The sequence below is a fragment of the Mustelus asterias genome, chromosome 19, assembly GCF_964213995.1.
Source record: "Mustelus asterias chromosome 19, sMusAst1.hap1.1, whole genome shotgun sequence".
Taxonomy (NCBI): domain Eukaryota; kingdom Metazoa; phylum Chordata; class Chondrichthyes; order Carcharhiniformes; family Triakidae; genus Mustelus; species Mustelus asterias.
This window is the reverse complement of record NC_135819.1, coordinates 78,742,249-78,755,620: the sequence shown is the minus strand read 5'-3', so window position 1 is coordinate 78,755,620 and position 13,372 is coordinate 78,742,249. Positions and strand designations below refer to the sequence as shown.

General features: G+C 43.7%; 1 protein-coding gene across 2 annotated transcripts in view; it reads right to left on the bottom strand.

Annotated features, from left to right (window-relative positions):
- LOC144508084 (proline and serine-rich protein 2-like) overlaps positions 1 to 13,372 on the bottom strand; it is a 66,231-nt gene that overhangs the window by 28,669 nt on the left and 24,190 nt on the right. The window lies entirely within an intron of this gene.

Below are 13,372 nucleotides of genomic sequence, written 5' to 3'. Positions count from 1 at the left end.
CTTAACTTTTACTAAGTTTCTCCATGATAAAAAGTCCACATTTTAAATGTAATGGCCGGAATTTGCCAGCTGTACACGCCCTGCCGCCATTGCAAGCGAGGACAGAGAATTTGATGCTCAGCCAAGTCTCCGTTCACTGCAGTGGGACCAGAAAATCCCACTGGCGTGAAAAATTCCACCCAATATGTTTAAAATGTGTGATACTTTTGCTTTGCTTTAACCTTAGGCCTAGGTCTCAATCTTTTTTTTTAAAATTAAAAGTAAAGGGATTCAGTGGTTGTTACTTCCTGGTTTGCTGTCTGTGAGAATACTTCAATGTGATTCGCTATTTAGCTACCTTGCTGACATCACTGCTGCTGCACACCTTGATTTGGTGCCAGATTCAAATTGAATTTGGGAAGGGGGAAATCCATTGCTAAATCCTTTGGGGCTGCTTTCTTAGCAAGCACAGTTGCTTCACTGCTGACCTTGAAATCCAGGCTGTTATATAGATAGACAGAGCTGGGTAACTAGTGGGTTTTTTGTTGCCCAGTAATATGTGTCCTTTTATATTTAGTGCATATTTGTTTTAAATCACGAGCTTTTGGAGCGCTGCTCCTTCATCAAGTGACTCACCTGATGAAGGAGCAGCGCTCCGAAAGCTTGTGATTCCCAATAAACCCCCTGTTGGGACTTTAACCTGGTGTTGTGAGATTTCTTACTTTGCCCACCCCAGTCCAATGTCGGAATCTCCACATCACGACTACCACCGACACCACAAACCGTCGGCTGAATGTGGAAAGGATCTCCAAGAAGATCGCGTATATCGACACGGACATGAAGTTTCTGCAAAGATGCAAGAAAGCAGGCAAGATCCCGAAAGGACTACAGATCACGAACCCACTGAAGTCGACCTGTAACACAGGCTATGCTGAGAGATTCTGCCGTCGCACCTCTCTCATGCTCCTCAACCACCTCGTACTCCAGCTCTACAGCAGACGCCGCAACCTGCGGAGTCCATATTCTCAACTTGCGCTCAGGATGCAGGAGACGAGACAACGGAACTACGCCACCCGCATGCACATCAAGAACAGGAAACTTGAGAAACTCGGCATCACCACCAGCAGCAACCAAGCCTCTCTCGGTACCACAGTAGAAAACATTACCACTGCAGTGGGGGGTCCATTGTCTATTTGTTTTGAAGGATTAGCTTAATTACCTGTATGTATAATGGGGTTTGAAGATATTTAAATTTCTCCAAGCTGTCCCTTTATTTATTTGCAAACCAAGCAATGCTCCATTTAGAGAGTGTGGCAGCACGGTGGCACAGTGGTTAGCACTGTTGCCTCACAGCGCCAGGGACCCGGGTTCAATTCCTGGCTTGGCTTACTGTGTGGAGGCCGCACATTCTCCCCGTGTCTGCGTGGGGTTTCCTCCGGGTGCTCCGGTTTCCTCCCACATTCTGAAAGACGTGCTGGTTAGGTGCATTGACCCAAACAGGCGCCAGGAGTGTGGCGACTAGGGGAATTTCACAGTAACTTCATTGTAGTGTTAATGTAAGCTTACTTGTGACACTAATAAATAAACTTTAAATATGCAAAATCATTTCAAAAGATTTACAAAGAAAACATTGTGGTTTCATCAGGAAAAATATTACTGATTCCCCAAAGCATGACTGAGGTTGCACAACACAATGCCAATGTTTATGGAATTTTGTGAACTTCAGGGTGTGAGTGGGACATTTTGAGCAGCAACAGGAATGAGACGTAAAACTAAAGAAAACAAAAAGAAAACTAGCAGTTGCACATTGGAATGTTGTGGATGTATGTCAGAGGTTTAACGCTGCCAACTTCATGCGGCCATCAATAGAAGCTCTGTTGATGTTGAAGGGTAGTAATGAGGGCTGGCTTGTTTAAACATACCCTTAAGTCCTGAAAACACTTTCTTGTTATTTTTAATTTATTCATCTTTTTCATTCATGCGCAACATGCACTTGTATTTATACAGTACCTTTGACGGTATGGAATGATCACTCCATAGCGGAGTTATTAAGCTAAATCTGAAACGGAGCCACATAAGGAAATATTAGGACAGGTGATCAAAAGCGCGGTCAAAGAGATAGGTTTTAAGGAGCATAACAAAGGAGAGAGAGAGGTAGAGAGAGAAGTTTAGGGAAGAAATTCCACAATTTTAGGGCTTGAGGGCTGAAGACACAGTCACTGGTGGCATTAAAACCGGGAATGCTCAAGAGGCAAGAATTGGAAGAAACCAAAGGAAATTGGGAAGGAAGTCAGCCTGCACTTGGATATTCCCTGGTGGTCCATTGAAGAGTTACATTGGTATCAGCCTTGTGTAGGGTTCTGGTGAGTCCACACCTGGAGGAGCGTGCAGTTTTGGTTGTCCATTTTTAAGGAAGGATATACTTGCATTGGAGATGGTACAGTGAAGATTCACAAAATTGGTCCTTGGGAAGAGGAGGCTATCCTACAATAAGTGGCTGAGTAAATTGGGCTTATATGCTCTGGAATTTAGAAGAATGAGAGGTGCTCTCATTGAAACACACAAGATTCTGAGGGGGCTTGATACTGGCTGTGCCCCAGTTCAGGATAATTGGCTGATCATTTATGACTGAGACCAGAAGTTGCTTCACTCCAATGGCTGTGAATCTTTGGATGCTCAATTGTTGAATATATCTACAGTTGGGACAAATGGACATTAGTTCGCTCAGGGAGATGAAGAATGTGGGGAGAGGATGAGAAAGTAAAGTTGAAGCCCAAGATCAGTCATGATCATATTGAATGGCAGAGCAAGCTCAACAGGCTATGTGGTCTACGACTGCTTATATTTCTTGTTCTTGCAGCTGATTGCCTGCTCTATTAGTGACCCAGAGAGGGCCTGGGAAAAGCAGAACTGAAAACAGAACATAAGATTTTAACTCATTCACTTTCAGAACCAGACTCTGGCCAGAATCTTAACACTTTTTTTAAAGATTATTCATTTTTGGGACATGGGCATCATGGCTAACCAGCATTTATTGCTCATCCCCAGTTGCCCTTGAGCTGAGTGGGCAATTGAGAGTCAACCACATTGCTGTGGATCTGGAGTCACTTGTAGGCCAGACCAGGTAAGGACAGCAGATTTCCTTCCCTAAAGGACATCAGTGAACCAGATGGATTTTTCTGACAATCGACAAGGTCATCAGTAGATTAGAACATAGAACAGTACAGCACAGAACAGGCCCTTCGGCCCACGATGTTGTGCCGGGCTTTGTCTAAAACCCAGATCAAGCTATTTCCTCCCTAACATCCCGAAGTACTCCATGTGCCTATCCAATAGCTTTTTAAATGTTCCTAAAGTTTCTGACTCCACTATCCCTGCAGGCAGTCCATTCCACACCCCAACCACTCTCTGAGTAAAAAACCTACCTCGGACATCCTTCCTATATCTCCCACCATGAACCCTATAGTTATGCCCCCTAGTTACCGCTCCATTCACCCGAGGAAATAGTCTTTGAACGTTCACTCTATCTATCCCCCTCATCATCTTATTAACTCCAGATTTTTTTTTACTGAATTCAAATTCCACCATTTGCCATGGCGGGATTTGAACCCGGGTCCCAGAACATTAGCTGAGTTGCTGGATTAATAGTCTAGCGATAATACCACTAGGCCACCGCCTTCCCGCTACTGTTCACGATTTTCCCATCTCGCCACAGTGAACGGAGATTTGGCTGGCTGCCAAATTCTCCGACTCGCTGTATGGACAGGTGTAAGATCACGCCCTCTATGTTTTTCAGTTAATTTTTCCTTTGCTTCCTCTTCTGAAAGTGTTGACTTTCATTGCCCCATTGTTGTGTTACCCACTCCAAAAACCTCTTCTCAAGGCACAATCTCAGGCTGGAAGAACAAATTCTAGAAGAATTGGACTGTTGAATGTTCCTCCCCTATTGTGAATATTTTACTTGTTATACCGTGACAACTCTACAGGGCCCATCATCAAATTGAAATACTGAGGGAGCTTGAAACTAAATGTTCCTCAGAAGGGGAGAACATTAGCTCACCCAAAGCAAAATAAATAAATCTGCAAATACTAAAATGGAAATATATAGAACAGAATGATACAGCACAGAAGGTGGCCATTCAGCCCATTGCGCCGATGCCAGCTCAATGGCATATAGGATGATGCATGTTTACAAAGAATGGAGCATGTTATACAACACAAACGTCATAGGTCTGCTGTATTCAGTCTGCTGGATAGGGTTGGATATTAACTAGATGCTCTTTTGGAGAGTACAGCCTCGATGAGCTGAATGGCCTCCTTCTGCACTGTAGGAATTCTATGGATTCTACTTTGGTATTGTGCATGTAGATGCGTGAGGGTCTGAACTGAGAGCACTCTTTAGATTACAAACATAAATCAGGTGAAAAAATAGTTTGTATACATGTTCATGCAGCCCATATCACATGATAGAGAACAGAATTGCATTCAACATTATCACCATTACAGACTGCCTGATTATCATCATATTTGTGGGATCTTACTGTGTGCAACTTAGCTGCTGCATTTCCTACGTTACAACAGATTACCTGATTAGTTGTCAAATGCTTTGTGATATCCTGAGGTCATAAAAGACGCTATACAAATGCAAGCTTTTCTTTTCCTTTCAGAGGTTGCTAAGGACAAGGCTATGGCAGGTTTGGAATACAATTGTTCAGATTTTCAAATCAAGGTGCAATAGATTGATGACTATTCCAGTCTGACCCCCCCCCCCCCCCCCCCCCCGCCGCCATAGGCCTATACATATCAGTATTGGCAAAAGCACATTGTTTCCATCCAATGGCCATTTCCATCCATGGACGAGTTGAGAAATCATCCCATCCATGTCTACAACAAAAATAGCAACCCAGTACCAGCAGTCCAAACTGTTTAGATTTGCTGCCGTAAGGAGGAGCGTCAGGGAACAAGTTGGGCTTTGCACGGAGACAAACGAGAGAATCGGAGGATGTCTTTTATTGCCTCATAACAACAACTTTTCCCATGAAATTCACACCAGAACCAACTGTAATTGACTTTACAATTTTGATTTTTTAAAAATAAAGTACGTCCCCACAGCCCCTCGCTTCGGAGAAACCTCAGTAACCAGTTGGAATCTACTTAATACGAAGACACTGAACCAGCTACTTGACTGTGACTGGTTCATTGAAGGGTGAAGTGCAAGGTCAGGCCACATATTAACAACATCCCATATTCAATGAAGTACGATGAGTGTTCTCTTACACAACAACATGAACTGTGTTGTTGGACCTAACAACAACAAAAGTTTGCCATTAAAGAAGCCAAGGTGATTAAGAGCAATAGGACATTCATAATCGGTAATTTATCTGAAGATTTTGTTTTGAGTTTTTCCACCCTCTGCTATTAATGATCACCCATCATTTACCTGGGTGGCATTTGAAACTCTGCAAAACCATGGAGTAGGTAGAGAGTTCACAGAGGCAAAATAATTGAAGGTATAGAATGGGAACATCTGAGATCGAACATTCAGTGCGGTTGCCTTTGAACGCTAATGAACTATAAAGTTCACCCGGGAGTACTATTGATGTTACTGAAACGCAAAATCGCCAATCAATTAACAGCTGGTGGGGATGCTGTAACTCATAATATCTTAATTATACCTCGGAGAAAGGAAAATGGATTAGTAAAGAGATCCCAGGTAGACTTTATATAACATTACACAGCAAACTATACACTCACATGCCTTCCGTCTGAAAGCCATACCATATAATCCACCATGCAGTTGGCCCAATATCTACTTTCTCCAATTGCTTCCTTAATCATTTTATTGACTCACTGAAATTCAAAACAATAAGTAAATGTCTAAATTCAGGGAATGTGGATTCATTTACTTTCTTTAATAAATGCACCTTGGCCACCCCTAAGATTTGGGTTCTATGACGATGTTGACACCAAGCTCCACTTTTCCACTGGTTCTCTTCTCCTGCCCGCTACCTCTGCATCATCCTGGAGGCACCGCTATTTCCTCGAGGTAAACATCTTCAGCCCTCATCACTAACACCGTACTCGCATAATTGAGTGAGGGGAGGCGATGGCCGAGTGGTATCATCATTAGACTATTAATCCAGAAACTCAGCTAATGTTCTGGGGACCCGGGTTCGAATCCCGCCACAGTAGATGGTGGAATTTGGATTCAATAAAATAAAAATTTGGAATCTACTGATGACCATTGTCGAAAAAATCCATCTGGTTCACCAATGTCCTTTAGGGAAGGAAATCTGCCATCCTTACCTGGTCTGGCCTACATGTGACCCCAGACCAATGTGTTTGACTCTACACTGGCCCTTGAAATGGCAATAAGTGCTGGTTAGCCAGTGACACCCATGTCCCACAAATGAATTTAAATAAACTCCCCCCAATGCCCCAGGTTAAATCAGACTGTTTGCAACCTTGGTCTCTATACTGTGTAACATTGGACCTCAGTCCTTCAGCTCATTTGCTGCTGAAACCCTCAGTCGTGCCTTTGTCTCCTCAACGATTTACTATTCCAATATTCTCCACCTTCCAGAAGCAATGTTAAATGCATTGTAAATACAAATTGTTCTCTGAAGTAAAGCTAACTTAGCTGTTTGAATTGGGTGTGTTTATTGATCCGATATCAGATTCGCATGCTTGTTATTTTGCTTCATTTCCCACAGGTCCCACATGCCAACTTACGAGATCATCACAAAGCGATTACGAACATGGGATACATTCTCCAAAAAGGAGTTTTTGACAATGGTGAAATGCAAACACTGCCACGCTTTTATTGAAGGGATTCTGGATTAGCAATGAGTTAAAGAAGTAGTCCTGGCTAGTCGGGTTCAATGAAAGGGTCAATTAGTGGATCCTTTTCAGGACATTGATGGAACAAAGGCAAGATCGTGAAGATAAATAGACTGCCTTACTTAATATTTTTAGTATTGCTGAAGAATGATGTACCGAAGATGAACTAGTAAATTGCACAGATATTTGTTATTTTGACTTTCATAGGATGTGGGCATCACTGGCAAGTTAACCACATTGGAGTCACATGTAGGCCAGGCATGTAAAGAACATTTATGACCCACGATGGGGTTTTACAACAGTTGATGATAGTTTCATGGCTAACATTAATTCCAGACTTGTGTTTTTTATTCATTTGTGGGACATGGGTGTCACTGGCTGACCAGCATTTATTGCCCATCCCCAGTTGCTCTTGGAGGGCATTTGAGAGTCAACAACATTGCTGTGCCTCTGGAGTCACATGTAGGCCAGACCAGGTAAGGATGGCAGATTTCCTTCCCTCAGGGACAATAGTAAACCAGATGGCTTTTTCTGATAATCGACAATGGTTTCATAGTCATCAGTATATTCCTAATTCCAGATAGGTTTTATTGAATTCAAATTCCACCATCTGCCATGGTGGGATTTGAACCTGGGTCCCCAGAACATTAGCTGAGTTTCTGGATTAATAATGTAGCGATAATGCTACTTAGGCCATTGCCTCCCCTTTCATTCATTGAAGTTTAATTTCCACCAATTGCCATGGTGGGGTTTGAACCCTTGCCCCCAGAGGATATGTGTCATTATCACGAGACAACTGCCTCCCACTATGCTGTGGCCTCCTCCAGTGAGTATCTGAGCTTCACAAACCAGGGAAGTCTCAGCTAGGATACACACGATGTGCTGGTCTAAAACTAAATACTTTATATAGCACCTTTCAAAACATCAGGGCTTCCTAAAGTTTTTTTAAGGCAGTTAAGTGTAGTTATTGTTGGAAGTGGCAGTCACTTTATACACAGCAAACTACCACCAAGTACCTAATCTCAGGGTACGGTTGTGACGATATTGTGCCTTTAAGAAATGTATTTTAATCATATTTCTTTGCGGGATGTTTTGTCGACACCGTGTTGTCTATAGCTGGTGCTCTTTATTATTGTTGAGGCAGTATAATTGATATCATGTTTATTTTTAATCAGGGCCAATGCAGTGTCCTGGAGTTTAATGGTGCTTTGGAGTTTGCTGAGTGGAGCTTGATTTGGGGATGATTGACAGGTCAGGTGGTGCCTGGGGACAGTTTTTTTTCCCCGCAGAAAAGTCTAAGGTTTTAGTTTAATTTTCTCAGATGCTGTTTGGACTTGAGAAAGTGGCGGCTCTTGTTTTCCCCTCTCTGGAGTTAGAAATTCTGTTGTTGTTAGAAGTTGGTGGAGACAAGCAGTGTCTCTGTCTGTCTCTCTGTCTGTCTCTCTCTAAATGTTTTCGGAAAGTTTCAGGATTGAGAAGCCTCAGAGTTTTAATCCAACGTTCAAAGGACCAATTCACAGCGGGTGTAAAAAAGCTGAAAACCCAGCATCACGTGAGCAGACTTGCTCTTTGTGCCAAGTCTAGAAAAGGGTGTGTGTCTCTGGGTTGACTTGGAACAACAGAGATAGCTAGCTGTTAAGGTTTATATTGTTCATGTATAATTGGAAAAAGTTATGCTAAATCTTATTATATTTTAACTCTGTTCTTAAATAAACCTTGTTTGATAAAAGCTCCCTAGTGGGTCACTTGAATCATGCCTGGAGTGAAACACCTTTGCTCACCAATGCCAAAAATCAAATATAAAAACTTTAGGCTCTGGGCTATCTTCATAGAACACCTTGGAGTTTCTGGCCTGAGTCTTAACATTGGGCAACTGCCCAGTGTCACATCTTTATACTCCCCAAGTACCACTGGCTAGTAACCATAAGGCCATAAGACATAGGAGCAGAATTAGGCCACTCGGTCCATGAGTCTACTCCGCTATTCAATCATGGCTGATATTTTTTCTCGTCGCGATTCTCCTGCCTTTTCCCCATAACCCCTGATCCTCCTATTAATCAAGAACCTATCTATCTCTGTCTTAAAGACACTCAATGACCTGGCCTCCACAGCCTTCTGCGGCAAAGAGTTCCACAGAACTCCACAGATTCACCACTCTCTGGCTGAAGAAATTCCCCCTCATCTCCGTTTTAAAGGATCATCCCTTTAGCCTGAGGTTGTGCCCTCTGGTTCTAGTTTTTCCTACTAGTGGAAACATCCTCTCCATGTCCACTCTATCCAGGCCTCGTAATATCCTGTAAGTTTCAATAAGATCCCCCCTTATCCTTCTAAACTCCAACGAGTACAGACGCAGAGTCCTCAACCGTTCCTCATACAACAAGCTCTTCATTCCAGGAATCATTCTTGTGAACCTCCTCTGGACCCTTTCCAAGGCCAGAACATCCTTCCTTAGATTTGGGGCCCAAAACTGCTCACAATACTCCAAATGGGGTCTGACCAGAGCCTTATACAGCCTCAGAAGTACATCTCTGCTCCAGGATAACCAGGATAAGAAACCCCTATTGATCTTTAGTAACTCAAGGCGCTGAGAACAGTTACAGTTCCACATCATGCAGTGAACCAGGTCAATTTAATTACTCGGACAGATACCAAGTTCCTTTGATAGATATTGTTGTAACTTGCCATGAAATGTTTACCTGTGCATTCAGGCTGAACTGAAGAAGCTCAGAAAATCCAATTGCGATGTCAGCAAGTCAGGTTAAAGTTCCTTTATAAGGAATCTAAAACTGGTGAACGTCACAGTGAGGCTATCGTGAGGAAGGAATGAGTTTTAAAATGCTTCAATCTGTTTTCCAACAAAGTCTCAAAATAAATTCAAGTATGAAAGGAATTACCCAGGACTGTTGTTATGTAGCCAAGCGTGATTCAACAGAATAATAATTATTTGAAGGTAGACCAGTGTAGGATTTGGTCTTCTATTCAAGGCGACCACAGGGGCATTTACATATGCAGATCTCTAAAGAACATTTCACGTTGAAGTGAATAGAGTTTTTACATCCTGAGCTCCTGATTTTAACTAAGCGGGAGCTAGGGATTCCTGGTAAGTTTAGAAGAAAGAAAGAAGGATTGTCTCATTTCTTCTTTAGTCCCAATGGTGCACATGGCTGTGTACCAACAACAACCTAAATTTATATAGCTCCTTGAACATAAAAGAGCAACCTCCCAACATGTTTCCCAGGGACATTATACAACAGAGTCCGACACTGAGCCAGACGAGGGGATATTAGGTCAGATGACCAAAAGCTTTTGTCAAAGAGGTATGTTGTAAGGAGTATCTGGAGGCAGCGATTTGCAAGGAGGGAATTCCAAAGCTAATGGCCTTGACAGCTAAAGGTCCAGTCACCAATGGTATGGAGGATGACAATGCTCAAAAGGGCAGAATTGGATGGATGCAGGTATTTAAGAGGGTTGAGGAGATTACAGAGATATGGAGCGGAGGAGGCCACAGAAAGGCTTGAAAGAAAAAAGCGAGAATTTTGAAATCTACGAAGAACAACTTCTTCAAAAATTGCACTCTGTTAGGACAATTTTTGGGTCCAACTATTTCTTTAATTCATTCTTGGGACAAGGGCCAAGCAATCATTGTCCATCTCTAGTTGCCCTTGTTCAAAGGACAGTTGAGAGTCAACCACATTGCTGTGGGTCTGGAGTCACATGTCAGCCAGACCAGGTAAGGGCAGCAGATTTCCTTTCCTAAAGGACATTAGTGAACCAGATGGGTTTTTTTGACAACCGACAATGGTTCCATGGTCATCAATACCAACTCAAGAACAGCTTCTTTCATGCTGCCATGAGGCTTTTGAATGGACCTACCTCATATTAAGTTGATCTTTCTCTACACCCTAGCTATGACTGTAACACTACATTCTGCACCCTCTCCTTTCCTTCTCTATGGATGGTATGTTTTGTCTGTATAGCGCGCAAGAAACAATACTTTTCACCGTATACAAATACATGTGGCAATAATAAATCAAATAGATTGTTAGTTCCAGATTTTTAAAATTGAATTCAAATTCCATCATCTGCCATGGCGGGATTTGAATCCTGGTCCCTAGAACATTAGTGGAGTTTCTGGATTAATAGTCCAGCAATAATATCACTAGGCCACCGCCACCCCTATACCCTATGCCCACCGGAGCCCTGGACACACAAGCTCAAGAAAAGTTGTTGATCCTCATTTTAAACCAGCAGTTCTCCTTTTACCCATAGTGAGGAACAAGACACTGGTGCCGTGTTTAAACAATGCTGGGTATACTCACTGAATCTTTTGTTTCATTGAGAAAACAGGGTCACCATTAATGAAAGGGAAGATGAGGTAAGCTAGGAGTAATTAGCAAACCCCGATCTTTAAAGCCCAAAACCAAGGGCCAAGGTAAGACTTTAGAAGTAAAAGAGAATGATCGGCCTGGATCTTCCAGTCCTGGTGTGGCAGGACCCAGACGTGCCGTGGGAGAATCGGGGGCCCAATCAAAAGAACATTGACTTTCAGCAGGATTGGATGACCCGACAGTGGGTGGGTCCAGAGAATCCCACACATGGTATGGAGGTTTTGGAAAAGAATAAAGAGGTGTGGGGTGTGGGTGGGGCAGGAGGCTTCAGTGAACCATAACTGCAACACAGAAGGGAGGTAGTGAGGGAAAATGTGAGCAAGGTAGAGTAACTGGAGTTTTTGAGGGAATGAGAGAGGAAAGATCAGAGCAGCCCTGACCAAAACAATAGTGACAAAATAGCAAAGCGAGGGAGAGGGTGTTCCAGAGAGAGTGTGATTGAGAAAGCGGTTCGACAGTGATTGTGATAGGGCTCTGATGTGATCCCCATTATTTTGCAAACCTTTCAGAAATGAACACAGTCATGCAATATCTAAAGGTGAGCAGGTTAGGTGGATTGGCCATTGCTAAATTGCCCCTTAGTCCCAAGATGTGTAGGTTAAGGGGATTAGAGGGGTAAGACCACAAGGAACTACTAAAGATCGTGAATGTAGCCCAATCCATCACGCAAACCAGCCTCCCATCCATTGACTCTGTCTACACTTCCCGCTGCCTCGGCAAAGCAGCCAGCATAATTAAGGACCCCACACACCCCGGACATTCTCTCTTCCACCTTCTTCCGTCGGGAAAAAGATACAAAAATCGGAGGTCACGTACCAACCGACTCAAGAACAGCTTCTTCTCTGCTGCTGTCAGACTTTTGAATGGACTTACCTTGCATTAAGTTGATCTTTCTCTATCTCTAAGTGAATGAATTTTTAAAAAAGTAAGGACCTGCAATTTGAAATCTTGGAATAGTCCAGTGCATTGCTATTGCAGCGGCAGTGTTGAGTGTGCAGTAATGAGTGCAGTATAACTTTAGGGGAGGTGGTAGCGTATTGGTATTGTCACTGGATTGTAGATCAATAGAACAAACAACTTGTATGGTTGTATAAAGAGATGGTAGGCAGATGACTAAAAGAGGCAGGGTTTAAGGAGGGTCTAAAGTAAACAAGGGAAGGGGAGAGGGAATTCCAGAGTGGAGGGCGGAGAGATTAAAATTGTGCAAGTGGCCCAGAATTGGAGGAGCGCAGAGGCCTCGAGGAGTTGTGGGCTTGAAGGAGATGATAAGAGATATGGAGGGGGGAAAGGTATGGAGGGATGTTAAAGGCACTTACTCATTCTGTTCAGATTCTGGCAGCACTTACAGTGCTGCATCCACCTCCGTTATCCTGGTAGCAAAATTGCTGGCTTCATACTGGATTTTTGAAAACCAATCTAAATAAGAACCAGTGCAAGAAGTTGCTTAGATCTGAAGAGGAACAAGTGCAGAGAGGAAAGAGGAAGACCCATCATTATGGTAAATCTATCTGTGATGCCATATGGAAACTGAGGAGTTGGTTATTTCTGGATCTGAAACTCGTGGCACTGAGGCTAATTACATGGAAATTATGGTTGCCAAACATAAAGTTGGGACTAATTGACTGGTGTTTATTTTCTACACAGACCTCCTGTCACCCTACCTCCTCGTCCTCAATCAGTACATCCTTTCTCCCTTACATACTTAATTAATATTCAATCCCTCACCAACAGCGTATGGCAGCAGCAGTGTGTACCAGTGGATACCTTGGCACTGCCCATCGGGCAGTGTAAAGGGGGTGGGCCCCCCGTTGCCACTCTGCAGAGGGATCAGTGACAGAGGGAGCAAGGGCAGCAATCGGGGCTGGACATTAGGGTGGGGGCGGAGAGATCGAGGCAGGCCGGGGGTGGGAGAGATCGAGGCTGACCCGGACAAGTTCAGGGGGCTGGGGGGAGGGGGAGGGGGTCGGAGAGGCAGCGTTGCGGGGGCTGGCCAGCGATTGAGCTGGCTAGCGATCGGGAAGCCTTAGAGATCGGCGCGTGCGCAGTGGCCCGCTCAGCCACTGCCGGCCCCTCTAGCGGGAATAGGCCCCGCCCACTGATTTTGCACGTGATTCACACCGGTGCACTCTGCAGTGCAGAATGTGGGAGATTCATTTTGAAAATCC